Source organism: Carassius gibelio, chromosome B19 (genome assembly GCF_023724105.1).
Source record: "Carassius gibelio isolate Cgi1373 ecotype wild population from Czech Republic chromosome B19, carGib1.2-hapl.c, whole genome shotgun sequence".
Lineage (NCBI taxonomy): Eukaryota > Metazoa > Chordata > Actinopteri > Cypriniformes > Cyprinidae > Carassius > Carassius gibelio.
In genome coordinates this window covers 2,189,571-2,214,429 of record NC_068414.1, presented here as the reverse complement: position 1 = coordinate 2,214,429, position 24,859 = coordinate 2,189,571, and the positions used below count along the sequence as shown (strand labels likewise).

General features: G+C 46.0%; 6 non-coding genes across 6 annotated transcripts; all 6 read left to right on the top strand.

The window, feature by feature from the left end:
- The first annotated feature begins 6,083 nt into the window (after nucleotides 1-6,083).
- On the top strand, nucleotides 6,084-6,155 carry trnag-ucc (transfer RNA glycine (anticodon UCC)). The gene has a single exon. It is a non-coding gene; the product is annotated as a tRNA-Gly (tRNA).
- Nucleotides 6,156-8,896: 2,741 nt separating this feature from the next.
- On the top strand, nucleotides 8,897-8,968 carry trnag-ucc (transfer RNA glycine (anticodon UCC)). The gene has a single exon. It is a non-coding gene; the product is annotated as a tRNA-Gly (tRNA).
- Nucleotides 8,969-15,131: 6,163 nt separating this feature from the next.
- On the top strand, nucleotides 15,132-15,203 carry trnag-ucc (transfer RNA glycine (anticodon UCC)). Its single transcript has one exon. It is a non-coding gene; the product is annotated as a tRNA-Gly (tRNA).
- A 1,612-nt stretch (nucleotides 15,204-16,815) lies between these two features.
- Nucleotides 16,816-16,887, top strand: trnag-ucc (transfer RNA glycine (anticodon UCC)). Its single transcript has one exon. It is a non-coding gene; the product is annotated as a tRNA-Gly (tRNA).
- Nucleotides 16,888-19,628: 2,741 nt separating this feature from the next.
- trnag-ucc (transfer RNA glycine (anticodon UCC)) lies at nucleotides 19,629-19,700 on the top strand. Its single transcript has one exon. It is a non-coding gene; the product is annotated as a tRNA-Gly (tRNA).
- Nucleotides 19,701-21,313: 1,613 nt separating this feature from the next.
- trnag-ucc (transfer RNA glycine (anticodon UCC)) lies at nucleotides 21,314-21,385 on the top strand. Its single transcript has one exon. It is a non-coding gene; the product is annotated as a tRNA-Gly (tRNA).
- The last annotated feature ends 3,474 nt before the right edge of the window (nucleotides 21,386-24,859 follow it).

Sequence of the window (24,859 nt, the reverse complement as noted above, 5' to 3'; positions counted from 1 at the left end):
TGATTGGGCTTTTGGTTATTATAGGCACTCTCTGCGTTTGACCACTTCGTGTTTATTTAGCCGGATGGGAAGGCAGCGCTTTCTTGTACGTGACGGGATGCAAATTCTTGAAGGCTCTCTTTAGTGACGGGTCCAAACAAAGATCTCATCTGCTCCTCTAGCCCTATCGGCGACTCGTGCACTTCGAGCCTTCTTAGTGACGGCGCAAGTTGCTGACTGCTGACTGCGTTGGTGGTATAGAAGTCGCATAACACTTGGAACACTACCCGTAGCAGGGGTCATTGTTTGGACTCTTTTTTTTTTTTTTTTTTTTTTTAAATTGCGCTTTAAACAGAAAGTATTGCGTCAATGCAACTGAACAACATTAATTAGGAACACAGTGCGTCAAAAAGCAAAATGACAGTTAAAGGCATTTCGTTATTGAACTCTTTGATGACATCATTCAGCTAAGTTCAGTTTAAATAGTATCTGTGCAATAATTTGCAATCAAGTCAACGATATCGCTGTACATGAAGTGTCCCCAGCTCCGCCTGCCAGAAGCGACAGAGGGAAGAAACCAAAACTCGATCGGTGAAAGGATGGAGAAAAAACCCGGTGAGAAACCAGGCTCAATCGGGGAGACAGTTCTCCCCTTGTCAGACGAAACAGGTAGATCAGCTCCAGGCTGCAGGAATGTCAGACTGTGCAGAAGAATCATCTGTTTCCTGTGGTCTTGTCCAGGTGGTCTTTACAGGGGATTTGTATCTGCGGCTCATCTAGTTGTCACGGTCTCCGCTGTGTTTCTGGGCCATAGAGGTCCTTTCTAGGTGTTGATCCACCATCTTCTCTGTATACGGACTGGATCCGGGTGACTGAAGCGGATACAGACTGGATCTGGTGGCTACGGTGACCTCGGAATAAGGGATTTCTTTAAAAGACTTTTTTTTTTCATATAAGATTTCATCCAACTTTTCAGATAGAGGCATGAGAAAGAGATTGCCTTGATTGGGCTTTTGGTTATTATAGGCACTCTCTGCGTTTGACCACTTCGTGTTTATTTAGCCGGATGGGAAGGCAGCGCTTTCTTGTACGTGACGGGATGCAAATTCTTGAAGGCTCTCTTTAGTGACGGGTCCAAACAAAGATCTCATCTGCTCCTCTAGCCCTATCGGCGACTCGTGCACTTCGAGCCTTCTTAGTGACGGCGCAAGTTGCTGACTGCTGACTGCGTTGGTGGTATAGTGGTGAGCATAGCTGCCTTCCAAGCAGTTGGAGAAAGCAGTGCGCATGTCCTTTGGCTCGGGCTGACGTCGAAGCAGAACTCCCTCTGTGACCTGTGCCTCCACCCAAAACTTTTGGATGGAATAATTTCGGATGGACCCATCATTAGCTGAAGTCGCATAACACTTGGAACACTACCCGTAGCAGGGGTCATTGTTTGGACTCTTTTTTTTTTTTTTTTTTTTTTTAAATTGCGCTTTAAACAGAAAGTATTGCGTCAATGCAACTGAACAACATTAATTAGGAACACAGTGCGTCAAAAAGCAAAATGACAGTTAAAGGCATTTCGTTATTGAACTCTTTGATGACATCATTCAGCTAAGTTCAGTTTAAATAGTATCTGTGCAATAATTTGCAATCAAGTCAACGATATCGCTGTACATGAAGTGTCCCCAGCTCCGCCTGCCAGAAGCGACAGAGGGAAGAAACCAAAACTCGATCGGTGAAAGGATGGAGAAAAAACCCGGTGAGAAACCAGGCTCAATCGGGGAGACAGTTCTCCCCTTGTCAGACGAAACAGGTAGATCAGCTCCAGGCTGCAGGAATGTCAGACTGTGCAGAAGAATCATCTGTTTTCTGTGGTCTTGTCCAGGTGGTCTTTACAGGGGATTTGTATCTGCGGCTCATCTAGTTGTCACGGTCTCCGCTGTGTTTCTGGGCCATAGAGGTCCTTTCTAGGTGTTGATCCACCATCTTCTCTGTATACGGACTGGATCCGGGTGACTGAAGCGGATACAGACTGGATCTGGTGGCTACGGTGACCTCGGAATAAGGGATTTCTTTAAAAGACTTTTTTTTTCATATAAGATTTTATCCAACTTTTCAGATAGAGGCATGAGAAAGAGATTGCCTTGATTGGGCTTTTGGTTATTATAGGCACTCTCTGCGTTTGACCACTTCGTGTTTATTTAGCCGGATGGGAAGGCAGCGCTTTCTTGTACGTGACGGGATGCAAATTCTTGAAGGCTCTCTTTAGTGACGGGTCCAAACAAAGATCTCATCTGCTCCTCTAGCCCTATCGGCGACTCGTGCACTTCGAGCCTTCTTAGTGACGGCGCAAGTTGCTGACTGCTGACTGCGTTGGTGGTATAGTGGTGAGCATAGCTGCCTTCCAAGCAGTTGGAGAAAGCAGTGCGCATGTCCTTTGGCTCGGGCTGACGTCGAAGCAGAACTCCCTCTGTGACCTGTGCCTCCACCCAAAACTTTTGGATGGAATAATTTCGGATGGACCCATCATTAGCTGAAGTCGCATAACACTTGCAACACTACCCGTAGCAGGGGTCATTGTTTGGACTCTTTTTTTTTTTTAATTTTTTTTTTTAATTGCGCTTTAAACAAAAAGTATTGTGTCAATGCAACTGAACAACATTTATTAGGAACACAGTGCGTCAAAAAGCAAAATGACAGTTAAAGGCATTTCGTTATTGAACTCTTTGATGACATCATTCAGCTAAGTTCAGTTTAAATAGTATCTGTGCAATAATTTGCAATCAAGTCAACGATATCGCTGTACATGAAGTGTCCCCAGCTCCGCCTGCCAGAAGCGACAGAGGCAAGAAACCAAAACTCGATCGGTGAAAGGATGGAGAAAAAACCCGGTGAGAAACCAGGCTCAATCGGGGAGACAGTTCTCCCCTTGTCAGACGAAACAGGTAGATCAGCTCCAGGCTGCAGGAATGTCAGACTGTGCAGAAGAATCATCTGTTTCCTGTGGTCTTGTCCAGGTGGTCTTTACAGGGGATTTGTATCTGCGGCTCATCTAGTTGTCACGGTCTCCGCTGTGTTTCTGGGCCATAGAGGTCCTTTCTAGGTGTTGATCCACCATCTTCTCTGTATACGGACTGGATCCGGGTGACTGAAGCGGATACAGACTGGATCTGGTGGCTACGGTGACCTCGGAATAAGGGATTTCTTTAAAAGACTTTTTTTCTCATATAAGATTTTATCCAACTTTTCAGATAGAGGCATGAGAAAGAGATTGCCTTGATTGGGCTTTTGGTTATTATAGGCACTCTCTGCGTTTGACCACTTCGTGTTTATTTAGCCGGATGGGAAGGCATCGCTTTCTTGTACGTGACGGGATGCAAATTCTTGAAGGCTCTCTGTAGTGACGGGTCCAAACAAAGATCTCATCTGCTCCTCTAGCCCTATCGGCGACTCGTGCACTTCGAGCCTTCTTAGTGACGGCGCAAGTTGCTGACTGCTGACTGCGTTGGTGGTATAGTGGTGAGCATAGCTGCCTTCCAAGCAGTTGGAGAAAGCAGTGCGCATGTCCTTTGGCTCGGGCTGACGTCGAAGCAGAACTCCCTCTGTGACCTGTGCCTCCACCCAAAACTTTTGGATGGAATAATTTCGGATGGACCCATCATTAGCTGAAGTCGCATAACACTTGGAACACTACCCGTAGCAGGGGTCATTGTTTGGACTCTTTTTTTTTTTTTTTTTTTTTTTTTTTTAATTGCGCTTTAAACAAAAAGTATTGTGTCAATGCAACTGAACAACATTTATTAGGAACACAGTGCGTCAAAAAGCAAAATGACAGTTAAAGGCATTTCGTTATTGAACTCTTTGATGACATCATTCAGCTAAGTTCAGTTTAAATAGTATCTGTGCAATAATTTGCAATCAAGTCAACGATATCGCTGTACATGAAGTGTCCCCAGCTCCGCCTGCCAGAAGCGACAGAGGCAAGAAACCAAAACTCGATCGGTGAAAGGATGGAGAAAAAACCCGGTGAGAAACCAGGCTCAATCGGGGAGACAGTTCTCCCCTTGTCAGACGAAACAGGTAGATCAGCTCCAGGCTGCAGGAATGTCAGACTGTGCAGAAGAATCATCTGTTTCCTGTGGTCTTGTCCAGGTGGTCTTTACAGGGGATTTGTATCTGCGGCTCATCTAGTTGTCACGGTCTCCGCTGTGTTTCTGGGCCATAGAGGTCCTTTCTAGGTGTTGATCCACCATCTTCTCTGTATACGGACTGGATCCGGGTGACTGAAGCGGATACAGACTGGATCTGGTGGCTACGGTGACCTCGGAATAAGGGATTTCTTTAAAAGACTTTTTTTTTCATATAAGATTTTATCCAACTTTTCAGATAGAGGCATGAGAAAGAGATTGCCTTGATTGGGCTTTTGGTTATTATAGGCACTCTCTGCGTTTGACCACTTCGTGTTTATTTAGCCGGATGGGAAGGCAGCGCTTTCTTGTACGTGACGGGATGCAAATTCTTGAAGGCTCTCTTTAGTGACGGGTCCAAACAAAGATCTCATCTGCTCCTCTAGCCCTATCGGCGACTCGTGCACTTCGAGCCTTCTTAGTGACGGCGCAAGTTGCTGACTGCTGACTGCGTTGGTGGTATAGTGGTGAGCATAGCTGCCTTCCAAGCAGTTGGAGAAAGCAGTGCGCATGTCCTTTGGCTCGGGCTGACGTTGAAGCAGAACTCCCTCTGTGACCTGTGCCTCCACCAAAAACTTTTGGATGGAATATTTTCGGATGGACCCATCATTAGCTGAAGTCGCATAACACTTGCAACACTACCCGTAGCAGGGGTCATTGTTTGGACTCTTTTTTTTTTTTTTTTTTTTTTTTTTTTAATGCGCTTTAAACAAAAAGTATTGTGTCAATGCAACTGAACAACATTTATTAGGAACACAGTGCGTCAAAAAGCAAAATGACAGTTAAAGGCATTTCGTTATTGAACTCTTTGATGACATCATTCAGCTAAGTTCAGTTTAAATAGTATCTGTGCAATAATTTGCAATCAAGTCAACGATATCGCTGTACATGAAGTGTCCCCAGCTCCGCCTGCCAGAAGCGACAGAGGGAAGAAACCAAAACTCGATCGGTGAAAGGATGGAGAAAAAACCCGGTGAGAAACCAGGCTCAATCGGGGAGACAGTTCTCCCCTTGTCAGACGAAACAGGTAGATCAGCTCCAGGCTGCAGGAATGTCAGACTGTGCAGAAGAATCATCTGTTTCCTGTGGTCTTGTCCAGGTGGTCTTTACAGGGGATTTGTATCTGCGGCTCATCTAGTTGTCACGGTCTCCGCTGTGTTTCTGGGCCATAGAGGTCCTTTCTAGGTGTTGATCCACCATCTTCTCTGTATACGGACTGGATCCGGGTGACTGAAGCGGATACAGACTGGATCTGGTGGCTACGGTGACCTCGGAATAAGGGATTTCTTTAAAAGACTTTTTTTTTCATATAAGATTTTATCCAACTTTTCAGATAGAGGCATGAGAAAGAGATTGCCTTGATTGGGCTTTTGGTTATTATAGGCACTCTCTGCGTTTGACCACTTCGTGTTTATTTAGCCGGATGGGAAGGCAGCGCTTTCTTGTACGTGACGGGATGCAAATTCTTGAAGGCTCTCTTTAGTGACGGGTCCAAACAAAGATCTCATCTGCTCCTCTAGCCCTATCGGCGACTCGTGCACTTCGAGCCTTCTTAGTGACGGCGCAAGTTGCTGACTGCTGACTGCGTTGGTGGTATAGTGGTGAGCATAGCTGCCTTCCAAGCAGTTGACACGGATTCGATTCCCGGCCAACGCATATCCTTTGGCTCGGGCTGACGTCGAAGCAGAACTCCCTCTGTGACCTGTGCCTCCACCCAAAACTTTTGGATGGAATAATTTCGGATGGACCCATCATTAGCTGAAGTCGCATAACACTTGCAACACTACCGGTAGCAGGGGTCATTGTTTGGACTCTTTTTTTTTTTTTTTTTTTTTTTTATTGCGCTTTAAACAAAAAGTATTGTGTCAATGCAACTGAACAACATTTATTAGGAACACAGTGCGTCAATAAAGCTACTGTCTTCCGCCTGCGTTGGTGGTATAGTGGTGAGCATAGCTGCCTTCCAAGCAGTTGACCCGGGTTCGATTCCCGGCCAACGCATGTCCTTTGGCTCGGGCTGACGTCGAAGCAGAACTCCTTCTGTGACCTGCGACTCCAACCAAACATTTTGGATGGATCATTCGGAAGACGAAAAGAACCAGCTCTCCCCGTCGGGGAATCGAACCCCGGTCTTCCGCGTGACAGGCGGAGATACTGTCCACTATACTAACGAGGAGCCGTGCATGCTGCCGTTTCTCCCCCAACTGACGGCACTGCACTGACATAACTAAACAATGCATGGCTTCTTCTGACGCAGACCCAGCCCTAGCACCGTAAAATTTCTGATGGACCCATCATTAGCTGAAGTCGCATAACACTTGGAACACTACCCGTAGCAGGGGTCATTGTTTGGACTCTTTTTTTTTTTTTTTTTTTTTTTAAATTGCGCTTTAAACAGAAAGTATTGCGTCAATGCAACTGAACAACATTAATTAGGAACACAGTGCGTCAAAAAGCAAAATGACAGTTAAAGGCATTTCGTTATTGAACTCTTTGATGACATCATTCAGCTAAGTTCAGTTTAAATAGTATCTGTGCAATAATTTGCAATCAAGTCAACGATATCGCTGTACATGAAGTGTCCCCAGCTCCGCCTGCCAGAAGCGACAGAGGGAAGAAACCAAAACTCGATCGGTGAAAGGATGGAGAAAAAACCCGGTGAGAAACCAGGCTCAATCGGGGAGACAGTTCTCCCCTTGTCAGACGAAACAGGTAGATCAGCTCCAGGCTGCAGGAATGTCAGACTGTGCAGAAGAATCATCTGTTTCCTGTGGTCTTGTCCAGGTGGTCTTTACAGGGGATTTGTATCTGCGGCTCATCTAGTTGTCACGGTCTCCGCTGTGTTTCTGGGCCATAGAGGTCCTTTCTAGGTGTTGATCCACCATCTTCTCTGTATACGGACTGGATCCGGGTGACTGAAGCGGATACAGACTGGATCTGGTGGCTACGGTGACCTCGGAATAAGGGATTTCTTTAAAAGACTTTTTTTTTCATATAAGATTTTATCCAACTTTTCAGATAGAGGCATGAGAAAGAGATTGCCTTGATTGGGCTTTTGGTTATTATAGGCACTCTCTGCGTTTGACCACTTCGTGTTTATTTAGCCGGATGGGAAGGCAGCGCTTTCTTGTACGTGACGGGATGCAAATTCTTGAAGGCTCTCTTTAGTGACGGGTCCAAACAAAGATCTCATCTGCTCCTCTAGCCCTATCGGCGACTCGTGCACTTCGAGCCTTCTTAGTGACGGCGCAAGTTGCTGACTGCTGACTGCGTTGGTGGTATAGTGGTGAGCATAGCTGCCTTCCAAGCAGTTGGAGAAAGCAGTGCGCATGTCCTTTGGCTCGGGCTGACGTTGAAGCAGAACTCCCTCTGTGACCTGTGCCTCCACCAAAAACTTTTGGATGGAATATTTTCGGATGGACCCATCATTAGCTGAAGTCGCATAACACTTGCAACACTACCCGTAGCAGGGGTCATTGTTTGGACTCTTTTTTTTTTTTTTTTTTTTTTAATGCGCTTTAAACAAAAAGTATTGTGTCAATGCAACTGAACAACATTTATTAGGAACACAGTGCGTCAAAAAGCAAAATGACAGTTAAAGGCATTTCGTTATTGAACTCTTTGATGACATCATTCAGCTAAGTTCAGTTTAAATAGTATCTGTGCAATAATTTGCAATCAAGTCAACGATATCGCTGTACATGAAGTGTCCCCAGCTCCGCCTGCCAGAAGCGACAGAGGGAAGAAACCAAAACTCGATCGGTGAAAGGATGGAGAAAAAACCCGGTGAGAAACCAGGCTCAATCGGGGAGACAGTTCTCCCCTTGTCAGACGAAACAGGTAGATCAGCTCCAGGCTGCAGGAATGTCAGACTGTGCAGAAGAATCATCTGTTTCCTGTGGTCTTGTCCAGGTGGTCTTTACAGGGGATTTGTATCTGCGGCTCATCTAGTTGTCACGGTCTCCGCTGTGTTTCTGGGCCATAGAGGTCCTTTCTAGGTGTTGATCCACCATCTTCTCTGTATACGGACTGGATCCGGGTGACTGAAGCGGATACAGACTGGATCTGGTGGCTACGGTGACCTCGGAATAAGGGATTTCTTTAAAAGACTTTTTTTTTCATATAAGATTTTATCCAACTTTTCAGATAGAGGCATGAGAAAGAGATTGCCTTGATTGGGCTTTTGGTTATTATAGGCACTCTCTGCGTTTGACCACTTCGTGTTTATTTAGCCGGATGGGAAGGCAGCGCTTTCTTGTACGTGACGGGATGCAAATTCTTGAAGGCTCTCTTTAGTGACGGGTCCAAACAAAGATCTCATCTGCTCCTCTAGCCCTATCGGCGACTCGTGCACTTCGAGCCTTCTTAGTGACGGCGCAAGTTGCTGACTGCTGACTGCGTTGGTGGTATAGTGGTGAGCATAGCTGCCTTCCAAGCAGTTGACACGGATTCGATTCCCGGCCAACGCATATCCTTTGGCTCGGGCTGACGTCGAAGCAGAACTCCCTCTGTGACCTGTGCCTCCACCCAAAACTTTTGGATGGAATAATTTCGGATGGACCCATCATTAGCTGAAGTCGCATAACACTTGCAACACTACCGGTAGCAGGGGTCATTGTTTGGACTCTTTTTTTTTTTTTTTTTTTTTTTTATTGCGCTTTAAACAAAAAGTATTGTGTCAATGCAACTGAACAACATTTATTAGGAACACAGTGCGTCAATAAAGCTACTGTCTTCCGCCTGCGTTGGTGGTATAGTGGTGAGCATAGCTGCCTTCCAAGCAGTTGACCCGGGTTCGATTCCCGGCCAACGCATGTCCTTTGGCTCGGGCTGACGTCGAAGCAGAACTCCTTCTGTGACCTGCGACTCCAACCAAACATTTTGGATGGATCATTCGGAAGACGAAAAGAACCAGCTCTCCCCGTCGGGGAATCGAACCCCGGTCTTCCGCGTGACAGGCGGAGATACTGTCCACTATACTAACGAGGAGCCGTGCATGCTGCCGTTTCTCCCCCAACTGACGGCACTGCACTGACATAACTAAACAATGCATGGCTTCTTCTGACGCAGACCCAGCCCTAGCACCGTAAAATTTCTGATGGACCCATCATTAGTTGAAGTCGCATAACACTTGGAACACTACCCGTAGCAGGGGTCATTGTTTGGACTCTTTTTTTTTTTTTTTTTTTTTTTAAATTGCGCTTTAAACAGAAAGTATTGCGTCAATGCAACTGAACAACATTAATTAGGAACACAGTGCGTCAAAAAGCAAAATGACAGTTAAAGGCATTTCGTTATTGAACTCTTTGATGACATCATTCAGCTAAGTTCAGTTTAAATAGTATCTGTGCAATAATTTGCAATCAAGTCAACGATATCGCTGTACATGAAGTGTCCCCAGCTCCGCCTGCCAGAAGCGACAGAGGGAAGAAACCAAAACTCGATCGGTGAAAGGATGGAGAAAAAACCCGGTGAGAAACCAGGCTCAATCGGGGAGACAGTTCTCCCCTTGTCAGACGAAACAGGTAGATCAGCTCCAGGCTGCAGGAATGTCAGACTGTGCAGAAGAATCATCTGTTTCCTGTGGTCTTGTCCAGGTGGTCTTTACAGGGGATTTGTATCTGCGGCTCATCTAGTTGTCACGGTCTCCGCTGTGTTTCTGGGCCATAGAGGTCCTTTCTAGGTGTTGATCCACCATCTTCTCTGTATACGGACTGGATCCGGGTGACTGAAGCGGATACAGACTGGATCTGGTGGCTACGGTGACCTCGGAATAAGGGATTTCTTTAAAAGACTTTTTTTTTCATATAAGATTTTATCCAACTTTTCAGATAGAGGCATGAGAAAGAGATTGCCTTGATTGGGCTTTTGGTTATTATAGGCACTCTCTGCGTTTGACCACTTCGTGTTTATTTAGCCGGATGGGAAGGCAGCGCTTTCTTGTACGTGACGGGATGCAAATTCTTGAAGGCTCTCTTTAGTGACGGGTCCAAACAAAGATCTCATCTGCTCCTCTAGCCCTATCGGCGACTCGTGCACTTCGAGCCTTCTTAGTGACGGCGCAAGTTGCTGACTGCTGACTGCGTTGGTGGTATAGTGGTGAGCATAGCTGCCTTCCAAGCAGTTGGAGAAAGCAGTGCGCATGTCCTTTGGCTCGGGCTGACGTTGAAGCAGAACTCCCTCTGTGACCTGTGCCTCCACCAAAAACTTTTGGATGGAATATTTTCGGATGGACCCATCATTAGCTGAAGTCGCATAACACTTGCAACACTACCCGTAGCAGGGGTCATTGTTTGGACTCTTTTTTTTTTTTTTTTTTTTTTTAATGCGCTTTAAACAAAAAGTATTGTGTCAATGCAACTGAACAACATTTATTAGGAACACAGTGCGTCAAAAAGCAAAATGACAGTTAAAGGCATTTCGTTATTGAACTCTTTGATGACATCATTCAGCTAAGTTCAGTTTAAATAGTATCTGTGCAATAATTTGCAATCAAGTCAACGATATCGCTGTACATGAAGTGTCCCCAGCTCCGCCTGCCAGAAGCGACAGAGGGAAGAAACCAAAACTCGATCGGTGAAAGGATGGAGAAAAAACCCGGTGAGAAACCAGGCTCAATCGGGGAGACAGTTCTCCCCTTGTCAGACGAAACAGGTAGATCAGCTCCAGGCTGCAGGAATGTCAGACTGTGCAGAAGAATCATCTGTTTCCTGTGGTCTTGTCCAGGTGGTCTTTACAGGGGATTTGTATCTGCGGCTCATCTAGTTGTCACGGTCTCCGCTGTGTTTCTGGGCCATAGAGGTCCTTTCTAGGTGTTGATCCACCATCTTCTCTGTATACGGACTGGATCCGGGTGACTGAAGCGGATACAGACTGGATCTGGTGGCTACGGTGACCTCGGAATAAGGGATTTCTTTAAAAGACTTTTTTTTTCATATAAGATTTTATCCAACTTTTCAGATAGAGGCATGAGAAAGAGATTGCCTTGATTGGGCTTTTGGTTATTATAGGCACTCTCTGCGTTTGACCACTTCGTGTTTATTTAGCCGGATGGGAAGGCAGCGCTTTCTTGTACGTGACGGGATGCAAATTCTTGAAGGCTCTCTTTAGTGACGGGTCCAAACAAAGATCTCATCTGCTCCTCTAGCCCTATCGGCGACTCGTGCACTTCGAGCCTTCTTAGTGACGGCGCAAGTTGCTGACTGCTGACTGCGTTGGTGGTATAGTGGTGAGCATAGCTGCCTTCCAAGCAGTTGACACGGATTCGATTCCCGGCCAACGCATATCCTTTGGCTCGGGCTGACGTCGAAGCAGAACTCCCTCTGTGACCTGTGCCTCCACCCAAAACTTTTGGATGGAATAATTTCGGATGGACCCATCATTAGCTGAAGTCGCATAACACTTGCAACACTACCGGTAGCAGGGGTCATTGTTTGGACTCTTTTTTTTTTTTTTTTTTTTTTTAATGCGCTTTAAACAAAAAGTATTGTGTCAATGCAACTGAACAACATTTATTAGGAACACAGTGCGTCAAAAAGCAAAATGACAGTTAAAGGCATTTCGTTATTGAACTCTTTGATGACATCATTCAGCTAAGTTCAGTTTAAATAGTATCTGTGCAATAATTTGCAATCAAGTCAACGATATCGCTGTACATGAAGTGTCCCCAGCTCCGCCTGCCAGAAGCGACAGAGGGAAGAAACCAAAACTCGATCGGTGAAAGGATGGAGAAAAAACCCGGTGAGAAACCAGGCTCAATCGGGGAGACAGTTCTCCCCTTGTCAGACGAAACAGGTAGATCAGCTCCAGGCTGCAGGAATGTCAGACTGTGCAGAAGAATCATCTGTTTCCTGTGGTCTTGTCCAGGTGGTCTTTACAGGGGATTTGTATCTGCGGCTCATCTAGTTGTCACGGTCTCCGCTGTGTTTCTGGGCCATAGAGGTCCTTTCTAGGTGTTGATCCACCATCTTCTCTGTATACGGACTGGATCCGGGTGACTGAAGCGGATACAGACTGGATCTGGTGGCTACGGTGACCTCGGAATAAGGGATTTCTTTAAAAGACTTTTTTTTTCATATAAGATTTTATCCAACTTTTCAGATAGAGGCATGAGAAAGAGATTGCCTTGATTGGGCTTTTGGTTATTATAGGCACTCTCTGCGTTTGACCACTTCGTGTTTATTTAGCCGGATGGGAAGGCAGCGCTTTCTTGTACGTGACGGGATGCAAATTCTTGAAGGCTCTCTTTAGTGACGGGTCCAAACAAAGATCTCATCTGCTCCTCTAGCCCTATCGGCGACTCGTGCACTTCGAGCCTTCTTAGTGACGGCGCAAGTTGCTGACTGCTGACTGCGTTGGTGGTATAGTGGTGAGCATAGCTGCCTTCCAAGCAGTTGACACGGATTCGATTCCCGGCCAACGCATATCCTTTGGCTCGGGCTGACGTCGAAGCAGAACTCCCTCTGTGACCTGTGCCTCCACCCAAAACTTTTGGATGGAATAATTTCGGATGGACCCATCATTAGCTGAAGTCGCATAACACTTGCAACACTACCGGTAGCAGGGGTCATTGTTTGGACTCTTTTTTTTTTTTTTTTTTTTTTTAATGCGCTTTAAACAAAAAGTATTGTGTCAATGCAACTGAACAACATTTATTAGGAACACAGTGCGTCAAAAAGCAAAATGACAGTTAAAGGCATTTCGTTATTGAACTCTTTGATGACATCATTCAGCTAAGTTCAGTTTAAATAGTATCTGTGCAATAATTTGCAATCAAGTCAACGATATCGCTGTACATGAAGTGTCCCCAGCTCCGCCTGCCAGAAGCGACAGAGGGAAGAAACCAAAACTCGATCGGTGAAAGGATGGAGAAAAAACCCGGTGAGAAACCAGGCTCAATCGGGGAGACAGTTCTCCCCTTGTCAGACGAAACAGGTAGATCAGCTCCAGGCTGCAGGAATGTCAGACTGTGCAGAAGAATCATCTGTTTCCTGTGGTCTTGTCCAGGTGGTCTTTACAGGGGATTTGTATCTGCGGCTCATCTAGTTGTCACGGTCTCCGCTGTGTTTCTGGGCCATAGAGGTCCTTTCTAGGTGTTGATCCACCATCTTCTCTGTATACGGACTGGATCCGGGTGACTGAAGCGGATACAGACTGGATCTGGTGGCTACGGTGACCTCGGAATAAGGGATTTCTTTAAAAGACTTTTTTTTTCATATAAGATTTTATCCAACTTTTCAGATAGAGGCATGAGAAAGAGATTGCCTTGATTGGGCTTTTGGTTATTATAGGCACTCTCTGCGTTTGACCACTTCGTGTTTATTTAGCCGGATGGGAAGGCAGCGCTTTCTTGTACGTGACGGGATGCAAATTCTTGAAGGCTCTCTTTAGTGACGGGTCCAAACAAAGATCTCATCTGCTCCTCTAGCCCTATCGGCGACTCGTGCACTTCGAGCCTTCTTAGTGACGGCGCAAGTTGCTGACTGCTGACTGCGTTGGTGGTATAGTGGTGAGCATAGCTGCCTTCCAAGCAGTTGACACGGATTCGATTCCCGGCCAACGCATATCCTTTGGCTCGGGCTGACGTCGAAGCAGAACTCCCTCTGTGACCTGTGCCTCCACCCAAAACTTTTGGATGGAATAATTTCGGATGGACCCATCATTAGCTGAAGTCGCATAACACTTGCAACACTACCGGTAGCAGGGGTCATTGTTTGGACTCTTTTTTTTTTTTTTTTTTTTTTTAATGCGCTTTAAACAAAAAGTATTGTGTCAATGCAACTGAACAACATTTATTAGGAACACAGTGCGTCAAAAAGCAAAATGACAGTTAAAGGCATTTCGTTATTGAACTCTTTGATGACATCATTCAGCTAAGTTCAGTTTAAATAGTATCTGTGCAATAATTTGCAATCAAGTCAACGATATCGCTGTACATGAAGTGTCCCCAGCTCCGCCTGCCAGAAGCGACAGAGGGAAGAAACCAAAACTCGATCGGTGAAAGGATGGAGAAAAAACCCGGTGAGAAACCAGGCTCAATCGGGGAGACAGTTCTCCCCTTGTCAGACGAAACAGGTAGATCAGCTCCAGGCTGCAGGAATGTCAGACTGTGCAGAAGAATCATCTGTTTCCTGTGGTCTTGTCCAGGTGGTCTTTACAGGGGATTTGTATCTGCGGCTCATCTAGTTGTCACGGTCTCCGCTGTGTTTCTGGGCCATAGAGGTCCTTTCTAGGTGTTGATCCACCATCTTCTCTGTATACGGACTGGATCCGGGTGACTGAAGCGGATACAGACTGGATCTGGTGGCTACGGTGACCTCGGAATAAGGGATTTCTTTAAAAGACTTTTTTTTTCATATAAGATTTTATCCAACTTTTCAGATAGAGGCATGAGAAAGAGATTGCCTTGATTGGGCTTTTGGTTATTATAGGCACTCTCTGCGTTTGACCACTTCGTGTTTATTTAGCCGGATGGGAAGGCAGCGCTTTCTTGTACGTGACGGGATGCAAATTCTTGAAGGCTCTCTTTAGTGACGGGTCCAAACAAAGATCTCATCTGCTCCTCTAGCCCTATCGGCGACTCGTGCACTTCGAGCCTTCTTAGTGACGGCGCAAGTTGCTGACTGCTGACTGCGTTGGTGGTATAGTGGTGAGCATAGCTGCCTTCCAAGCAGTTGACACGGATTCGATTCCCGGCCAACGCATATCCTTTGGCTCGGGCTGACGTCGAAGCAGAACTCCCTCTGTGACCTGTGCCTCCACCCAAAACTTTTGGATGGAATAATTTCGGATGGACCCATCATTAGCTGAAGTCGCATAACACTTGCAACACTACCGGTAGCAGGGGTCATTGTTTGGACTCTTTTTTTTTTTTTTTTTTTTTTTTTATTGCGCTTTAAACAAAAAGTATTGTGTCAATGCAACTGAACAACATTTATTAGGAACACAGTGCGTCAATAAAGCTACTGTCTTCCGCCTGCGTTGGTGGTATAGTGGTGAGCATAGCTGCCTTCCAAGCAGTTGACCCGGGTTCGATTCCCGGCCAACGCATGTCCTTTGGCTCGGGCTGACGTCGAAGCAGAACTCCTTCTGTGACCTGCGACTCCAACCAAACATTTTGGATGGATCATTCGGAAGACGAAAAGAACCAGCTCTCCCCGTCGTGGAATCGAACCCCGGTCTTCCGCGTGACAGGCGGAGATACTGTCCACTATACTAACGAGGAGCCGTGCATGCTGCTGTTTCTCCCCCAACTGACGGCACTGCACTGACATAACTAAACAATGCATGGCTTCTTCTGACGCAGACCCAGCCCTAGCACCGTAAAATTTCTGATGGACCCATCATTAGCTGAAGTCGCATAACACTTGGAACACTACCCGTAGCAGGGGTCATTGTTTGGACTCTTTTTTTTTTTTTTTTTTTTTTAAATTGCGCTTTAAACAGAAAGTATTGCGTCAATGCAACTGAACAACATTAATTAGGAACACAGTGCGTCAAAAAGCAAAATGACAGTTAAAGGCATTTCGTTATTGAACTCTTTGATGACATCATTCAGCTAAGTTCAGTTTAAATAGTATCTGTGCAATAATTTGCAATCAAGTCAACGATATCGCTGTACATGAAGTGTCCCCAGCTCCGCCTGCCAGAAGCGACAGAGGGAAGAAACCAAAACTCGATCGGTGAAAGGATGGAGAAAAAACCCGGTGAGAAACCAGGCTCAATCGGGGAGACAGTTCTCCCCTTGTCAGACGAAACAGGTAGATCAGCTCCAGGCTGCAGGAATGTCAGACTGTGCAGAAGAATCATCTGTTTCCTGTGGTCTTGTCCAGGTGGTCTTTACAGGGGATTTGTATCTGCGGCTCATCTAGTTGTCACGGTCTCCGCTGTGTTTCTGGGCCATAGAGGTCCTTTCTAGGTGTTGATCCACCATCTTCTCTGTATACGGACTGGATCCGGGTGACTGAAGCGGATACAGACTGGATCTGGTGGCTACGGTGACCTCGGAATAAGGGATTTCTTTAAAAGACTTTTTTTTTCATATAAGATTTTATCCAACTTTTCAGATAGAGGCATGAGAAAGAGATTGCCTTGATTGGGCTTTTGGTTATTATAGGCACTCTCTGCGTTTGACCACTTCGTGTTTATTTAGCCGGATGGGAAGGCAGCGCTTTCTTGTACGTGACGGGATGCAAATTCTTGAAGGCTCTCTTTAGTGACGGGTCCAAACAAAGATCTCATCTGCTCCTCTAGCCCTATCGGCGACTCGTGCACTTCGAGCCTTCTTAGTGACGGCGCAAGTTGCTGACTGCTGACTGCGTTGGTGGTATAGTGGTGAGCATAGCTGCCTTCCAAGCAGTTGACACGGATTCGATTCCCGGCCAACGCATATCCTTTGGCTCGGGCTGACGTCGAAGCAGAACTCCCTCTGTGACCTGTGCCTCCACCCAAAACTTTTGGATGGAATAATTTCGGATGGACCCATCATTAGCTGAAGTCGCATAACACTTGCAACACTACCGGTAGCAGGGGTCATTGTTTGGACTCTTTTTTTTTTTTTTTTTTTTTTTTATTGCGCTTTAAACAAAAAGTATTGTGTCAATGCAACTGAACAACATTTATTAGGAACACAGTGCGTCAATAAAGCTACTGTCTTCCGCCTGCGTTGGTGGTATAGTGGTGAGCATAGCTGCCTTCCAAGCAGTTGACCCGGGTTCGATTCCCGGCCAACGCATGTCCTTTGGCTCGGGCTGACGTCGAAGCAGAACTCCTTCTGTGACCTGCGACTCCAACCAAACATTTTGGATGGATCATTCGGAAGACGAAAAGAACCAGCTCTCCCCGTCGGGGAATCGAACCCCGGTCTTCCGCGTGACAGGCGGAGATACTGTCCACTATACTAACGAGGAGCCGTGCATGCTGCCGTTTCTCCCCCAACTGACGGCACTGCACTGACATAACTAAACAATGCATGGCTTCTTCTGACGCAGACCCAGCCCTAGCACCGTAAAATTTCTGATGGACCCATCATTAGCTGAAGTCGCATAACACTTGGAACACTACCCGTAGCAGGGGTCATTGTTTGGACTCTTTTTTTTTTTTTTTTTTTTTTTAAATTGCGCTTTAAACAGAAAGTATTGCGTCAATGCAACTGAACAACATTAATTAGGAACACAGTGCGTCAAAAAGCAAAATGACAGTTAAAGGCATTTCGTTATTGAACTCTTTGATGACATCATTCAGCTAAGTTCAGTTTAAATAGTATCTGTGCAATAATTTGCAATCAAGTCAACGATATCGCTGTACATGAAGTGTCCCCAGCTCCGCCTGCCAGAAGCGACAGAGGGAAGAAACCAAAACTCGATCGGTGAAAGGATGGAGAAAAAACCCGGTGAGAAACCAGGCTCAATCGGGGAGACAGTTCTCCCCTTGTCAGACGAAACAGGTAGATCAGCTCCAGGCTGCAGGAATGTCAGACTGTGCAGAAGAATCATCTGTTTCCTGTGGTCTTGTCCAGGTGGTCTTTACAGGGGATTTGTATCTGCGGCTCATCTAGTTGTCACGGTCTCCGCTGTGTTTCTGGGCCATAGAGGTCCTTTCTAGGTGTTGATCCACCATCTTCTCTGTATACGGACTGGATCCGGGTGACTGAAGCGGATACAGACTGGATCTGGTGGCTACGGTGACCTCGGAATAAGGGATTTCTTTAAAAGACTTTTTTTTTCATATAAGATTTTATCCAACTTTTCAGATAGAGGCATGAGAAAGAGATTGCCTTGATTGGGCTTTTGGTTATTATAGGCACTCTCTGCGTTTGACCACTTCGTGTTTATTTAGCCGGATGGGAAGGCAGCGCTTTCTTGTACGTGACGGGATGCAAATTCTTGAAGGCTCTCTTTAGTGACGGGTCCAAACAAAGATCTCATCTGCTCCTCTAGCCCTATCGGCGACTCGTGCACTTCGAGCCTTCTTAGTGACGGCGCAAGTTGCTGACTGCTGACTGCGTTGGTGGTATAGTGGTGAGCATAGCTGCCTTCCAAGCAGTTGGAGAAAGCAGTGCGCATGTCCTTTGGCTCGGGCTGACGTTGAAGCAGAACTCCCTCTGTGACCTGTGCCTCCACCAAAAACTTTTGGATGGAATATTTTCGGATGGACCCATCATTAGCTGAAGTCGCATAACACTTGCAACACTACCCGTAGCAGGGGTCATTGTTTGGACTCTTTTTTTTTTTTTTTTTTTTTTAATGCGCTTTAAACAAAAAGTATTGTGTCAATGCAACTGAACAACATTTATTAGGAACACAGTGCGTCAAAAAGCAAAATGACAGTTAAAGGCATTTCGTTATTGAACTCTTTGATGACATCATTCAGCTAAGTTCAGTTTAAATAGTATCTGTGCAATAATTTGCAATCAAGTCAACGATATCGCTGTACATGAAGTGTCCCCAGCTCCGCCTGCCAGAAGCGACAGAGGGAAGAAACCAAAACTCGATCGGTGAAAGGATGGAGAAAAAACCCGGTGAGAAACCAGGCTCAATCGGGGAGACAGTTCTCCCCTTGTCAGACGAAACAGGTAGATCAGCTCCAGGCTGCAGGAATGTCAGACTGTGCAGAAGAATCATCTGTTTCCTGTGGTCTTGTCCAGGTGGTCTTTACAGGGGATTTGTATCTGCGGCTCATCTAGTTGTCACGGTCTCCGCTGTGTTTCTGGGCCATAGAGGTCCTTTCTAGGTGTTGATCCACCATCTTCTCTGTATACGGACTGGATCCGGGTGACTGAAGCGGATACAGACTGGATCTGGTGGCTACGGTGACCTCGGAATAAGGGATTTCTTTAAAAGACTTTTTTTTTCATATAAGATTTTATCCAACTTTTCAGATAGAGGCATGAGAAAGAGATTGCCTTGATTGGGCTTTTGGTTATTATAGGCACTCTCTGCGTTTGACCACTTCGTGTTTATTTAGCCGGATGGGAAGGCAGCGCTTTCTTGTACGTGACGGGATGCAAATTCTTGAAGGCTCTCTTTAGTGACGGGTCCAAACAAAGATCTCATCTGCTCCTCTAGCCCTATCGGCGACTCGTGCACTTCGAGCCTTCTTAGTGACGGCGCAAGTTGCTGACTGCTGACTGCGTTGGTGGTATAGTGGTGAGCATAGCTGCCTTCCAAGCAGTTGACACGGATTCGATTCCCGGCCAACGCATATCCTTTGGCTCGGGCTGACGTCGAAGCAGAACTCCCTCTGTGACCTGTGCCTCCACCCAAAACTTTTGGATGGAATAATTTCGGATGGACCCATCATTAGCTGAAGTCGCATAACACTTGCAACACTACCGGTAGCAGGGGTCATTGTTTGGACTCTTTTTTTTTTTTTTTTTTTTTTTTATTGCGCTTTAAACAAAAAGTATTGTGTCAATGCAACTGAACAACATTTATTAGGAACACAGTGCGTCAATAAAGCTACTGTCTTCCGCCTGCGTTGGTGGTATAGTGGTGAGCATAGCTGCCTTCCAAGCAGTTGACCCGGGTTCGATTCCCGGCCAACGCATGTCCTTTGGCTCGGGCTGACGTCGAAGCAGAACTCCTTCTGTGACCTGCGACTCCAACCAAACATTTTGGATGGATCATTCGGAAGACGAAAAGAACCAGCTCTCCCCGTCGGGGAATCGAACCCCGGTCTTCCGCGTGACAGGCGGAGATACTGTCCACTATACTAACGAGGAGCCGTGCATGCTGCCGTTTCTCCCCCAACTGACGGCACTGCACTGACATAACTAAACAATGCATGGCTTCTTCTGACGCAGACCCAGCCCTAGCACCGTAAAATTTCTGATGGACCCATCATTAGTTGAAGTCGCATAACACTTGGAACACTACCCGTAGCAGGGGTCATTGTTTGGACTCTTTTTTTTTTTTTTTTTTTTTTTAAATTGCGCTTTAAACAGAAAGTATTGCGTCAATGCAACTGAACAACATTAATTAGGAACACAGTGCGTCAAAAAGCAAAATGACAGTTAAAGGCATTTCGTTATTGAACTCTTTGATGACATCATTCAGCTAAGTTCAGTTTAAATAGTATCTGTGCAATAATTTGCAATCAAGTCAACGATATCGCTGTACATGAAGTGTCCCCAGCTCCGCCTGCCAGAAGCGACAGAGGGAAGAAACCAAAACTCGATCGGTGAAAGGATGGAGAAAAAACCCGGTGAGAAACCAGGCTCAATCGGGGAGACAGTTCTCCCCTTGTCAGACGAAACAGGTAGATCAGCTCCAGGCTGCAGGAATGTCAGACTGTGCAGAAGAATCATCTGTTTCCTGTGGTCTTGTCCAGGTGGTCTTTACAGGGGATTTGTATCTGCGGCTCATCTAGTTGTCACGGTCTCCGCTGTGTTTCTGGGCCATAGAGGTCCTTTCTAGGTGTTGATCCACCATCTTCTCTGTATACGGACTGGATCCGGGTGACTGAAGCGGATACAGACTGGATCTGGTGGCTACGGTGACCTCGGAATAAGGGATTTCTTTAAAAGACTTTTTTTTTCATATAAGATTTTATCCAACTTTTCAGATAGAGGCATGAGAAAGAGATTGCCTTGATTGGGCTTTTGGTTATTATAGGCACTCTCTGCGTTTGACCACTTCGTGTTTATTTAGCCGGATGGGAAGGCAGCGCTTTCTTGTACGTGACGGGATGCAAATTCTTGAAGGCTCTCTTTAGTGACGGGTCCAAACAAAGATCTCATCTGCTCCTCTAGCCCTATCGGCGACTCGTGCACTTCGAGCCTTCTTAGTGACGGCGCAAGTTGCTGACTGCTGACTGCGTTGGTGGTATAGTGGTGAGCATAGCTGCCTTCCAAGCAGTTGACACGGATTCGATTCCCGGCCAACGCATATCCTTTGGCTCGGGCTGACGTCGAAGCAGAACTCCCTCTGTGACCTGTGCCTCCACCCAAAACTTTTGGATGGAATAATTTCGGATGGACCCATCATTAGCTGAAGTCGCATAACACTTGCAACACTACCGGTAGCAGGGGTCATTGTTTGGACTCTTTTTTTTTTTTTTTTTTTTTTTTATTGCGCTTTAAACAAAAAGTATTGTGTCAATGCAACTGAACAACATTTATTAGGAACACAGTGCGTCAATAAAGCTACTGTCTTCCGCCTGCGTTGGTGGTATAGTGGTGAGCATAGCTGCCTTCCAAGCAGTTGACCCGGGTTCGATTCCCGGCCAACGCATGTCCTTTGGCTCGGGCTGACGTCGAAGCAGAACTCCTTCTGTGACCTGCGACTCCAACCAAACATTTTGGATGGATCATTCGGAAGACGAAAAGAACCAGCTCTCCCCGTCGGGGAATCGAACCCCGGTCTTCCGCGTGACAGGCGGAGATACTGTCCACTATACTAACGAGGAGCCGTGCATGCTGCCGTTTCTCCCCCAACTGACGGCACTGCACTGACATAACTAAACAATGCATGGCTTCTTCTGACGCAGACCCAGCCCTAGCACCGTAAAATTTCTGATGGACCCATCATTAGTTGAAGTCGCATAACACTTGGAACACTACCCGTAGCAGGGGTCATTGTTTGGACTCTTTTTTTTTTTTTTTTTTTTTTTAAATTGCGCTTTAAACAGAAAGTATTGCGTCAATGCAACTGAACAACATTAATTAGGAACACAGTGCGTCAAAAAGCAAAATGACAGTTAAAGGCATTTCGTTATTGAACTCTTTGATGACATCATTCAGCTAAGTTCAGTTTAAATAGTATCTGTGCAATAATTTGCAATCAAGTCAACGATATCGCTGTACATGAAGTGTCCCCAGCTCCGCCTGCCAGAAGCGACAGAGGGAAGAAACCAAAACTCGATCGGTGAAAGGATGGAGAAAAAACCCGGTGAGAAACCAGGCTCAATCGGGGAGACAGTTCTCCCCTTGTCAGACGAAACAGGTAGATCAGCTCCAGGCTGCAGGAATGTCAGACTGTGCAGAAGAATCATCTGTTTCCTGTGGTCTTGTCCAGGTGGTCTTTACAGGGGATTTGTATCTGCGGCTCATCTAGTTGTCACGGTCTCCGCTGTGTTTCTGGGCCATAGAGGTCCTTTCTAGGTGTTGATCCACCATCTTCTCTGTATACGGACTGGATCCGGGTGACTGAAGCGGATACAGACTGGATCTGGTGGCTACGGTGACCTCGGAATAAGGGATTTCTTTAAAAGACTTTTTTTTTCATATAAGATTTTATCCAACTTTTCAGATAGAGGCATGAGAAAGAGATTGCCTTGATTGGGCTTTTGGTTATTATAGGCACTCTCTGCGTTTGACCACTTCGTGTTTATTTAGCCGGATGGGAAGGCAGCGCTTTCTTGTACGTGACGGGATGCAAATTCTTGAAGGCTCTCTTTAGTGACGGGTCCAAACAAAGATCTCATCTGCTCCTCTAGCCCTATCGGCGACTCGTGCACTTCGAGCCTTCTTAGTGACGGCGCAAGTTGCTGACTGCTGACTGCGTTGGTGGTATAGTGGTGAGCATAGCTGCCTTCCAAGCAGTTGGAGAAAGCAGTGCGCATGTCCTTTGGCTCGGGCTGACGTTGAAGCAGAACTCCCTCTGTGACCTGTGCCTCCACCAAAAACTTTTGGATGGAATATTTTCGGATGGACCCATCATTAGCTGAAGTCGCATAACACTTGCAACACTACCCGTAGCAGGGGTCATTGTTTGGACTCTTTTTTTTTTTTTTTTTTTTTTTAATGCGCTTTAAACAAAAAGTATTGTGTCAATGCAACTGAACAACATTTATTAGGAACACAGTGCGTCAAAAAGCAAAATGACAGTTAAAGGCATTTCGTTATTGAACTCTTTGATGACATCATTCAGCTAAGTTCAGTTTAAATAGTATCTGTGCAATAATTTGCAATCAAGTCAACGATATCGCTGTACATGAAGTGTCCCCAGCTCCGCCTGCCAGAAGCGACAGAGGGAAGAAACCAAAACTCGATCGGTGAAAGGATGGAGAAAAAACCCGGTGAGAAACCAGGCTCAATCGGGGAGACAGTTCTCCCCTTGTCAGACGAAACAGGTAGATCAGCTCCAGGCTGCAGGAATGTCAGACTGTGCAGAAGAATCATCTGTTTCCTGTGGTCTTGTCCAGGTGGTCTTTACAGGGGATTTGTATCTGCGGCTCATCTAGTTGTCACGGTCTCCGCTGTGTTTCTGGGCCATAGAGGTCCTTTCTAGGTGTTGATCCACCATCTTCTCTGTATACGGACTGGATCCGGGTGACTGAAGCGGATACAGACTGGATCTGGTGGCTACGGTGACCTCGGAATAAGGGATTTCTTTAAAAGACTTTTTTTTTCATATAAGATTTTATCCAACTTTTCAGATAGAGGCATGAGAAAGAGATTGCCTTGATTGGGCTTTTGGTTATTATAGGCACTCTCTGCGTTTGACCACTTCGTGTTTATTTAGCCGGATGGGAAGGCAGCGCTTTCTTGTACGTGACGGGATGCAAATTCTTGAAGGCTCTCTTTAGTGACGGGTCCAAACAAAGATCTCATCTGCTCCTCTAGCCCTATCGGCGACTCGTGCACTTCGAGCCTTCTTAGTGACGGCGCAAGTTGCTGACTGCTGACTGCGTTGGTGGTATAGTGGTGAGCATAGCTGCCTTCCAAGCAGTTGACACGGATTCGATTCCCGGCCAACGCATATCCTTTGGCTCGGGCTGACGTCGAAGCAGAACTCCCTCTGTGACCTGTGCCTCCACCCAAAACTTTTGGATGGAATAATTTCGGATGGACCCATCATTAGCTGAAGTCGCATAACACTTGCAACACTACCGGTAGCAGGGGTCATTGTTTGGACTCTTTTTTTTTTTTTTTTTTTTTTTAATGCGCTTTAAACAAAAAGTATTGTGTCAATGCAACTGAACAACATTTATTAGGAACACAGTGCGTCAAAAAGCAAAATGACAGTTAAAGGCATTTCGTTATTGAACTCTTTGATGACATCATTCAGCTAAGTTCAGTTTAAATAGTATCTGTGCAATAATTTGCAATCAAGTCAACGATATCGCTGTACATGAAGTGTCCCCAGCTCCGCCTGCCAGAAGCGACAGAGGGAAGAAACCAAAACTCGATCGGTGAAAGGATGGAGAAAAAACCCGGTGAGAAACCAGGCTCAATCGGGGAGACAGTTCTCCCCTTGTCAGACGAAACAGGTAGATCAGCTCCAGGCTGCAGGAATGTCAGACTGTGCAGAAGAATCATCTGTTTCCTGTGGTCTTGTCCAGGTGGTCTTTACAGGGGATTTGTATCTGCGGCTCATCTAGTTGTCACGGTCTCCGCTGTGTTTCTGGGCCATAGAGGTCCTTTCTAGGTGTTGATCCACCATCTTCTCTGTATACGGACTGGATCCGGGTGACTGAAGCGGATACAGACTGGATCTGGTGGCTACGGTGACCTCGGAATAAGGGATTTCTTTAAAAGACTTTTTTTTTCATATAAGATTTTATCCAACTTTTCAGATAGAGGCATGAGAAAGAGATTGCCTTGATTGGGCTTTTGGTTATTATAGGCACTCTCTGCGTTTGACCACTTCGTGTTTATTTAGCCGGATGGGAAGGCAGCGCTTTCTTGTACGTGACGGGATGCAAATTCTTGAAGGCTCTCTTTAGTGACGGGTCCAAACAAAGATCTCATCTGCTCCTCTAGC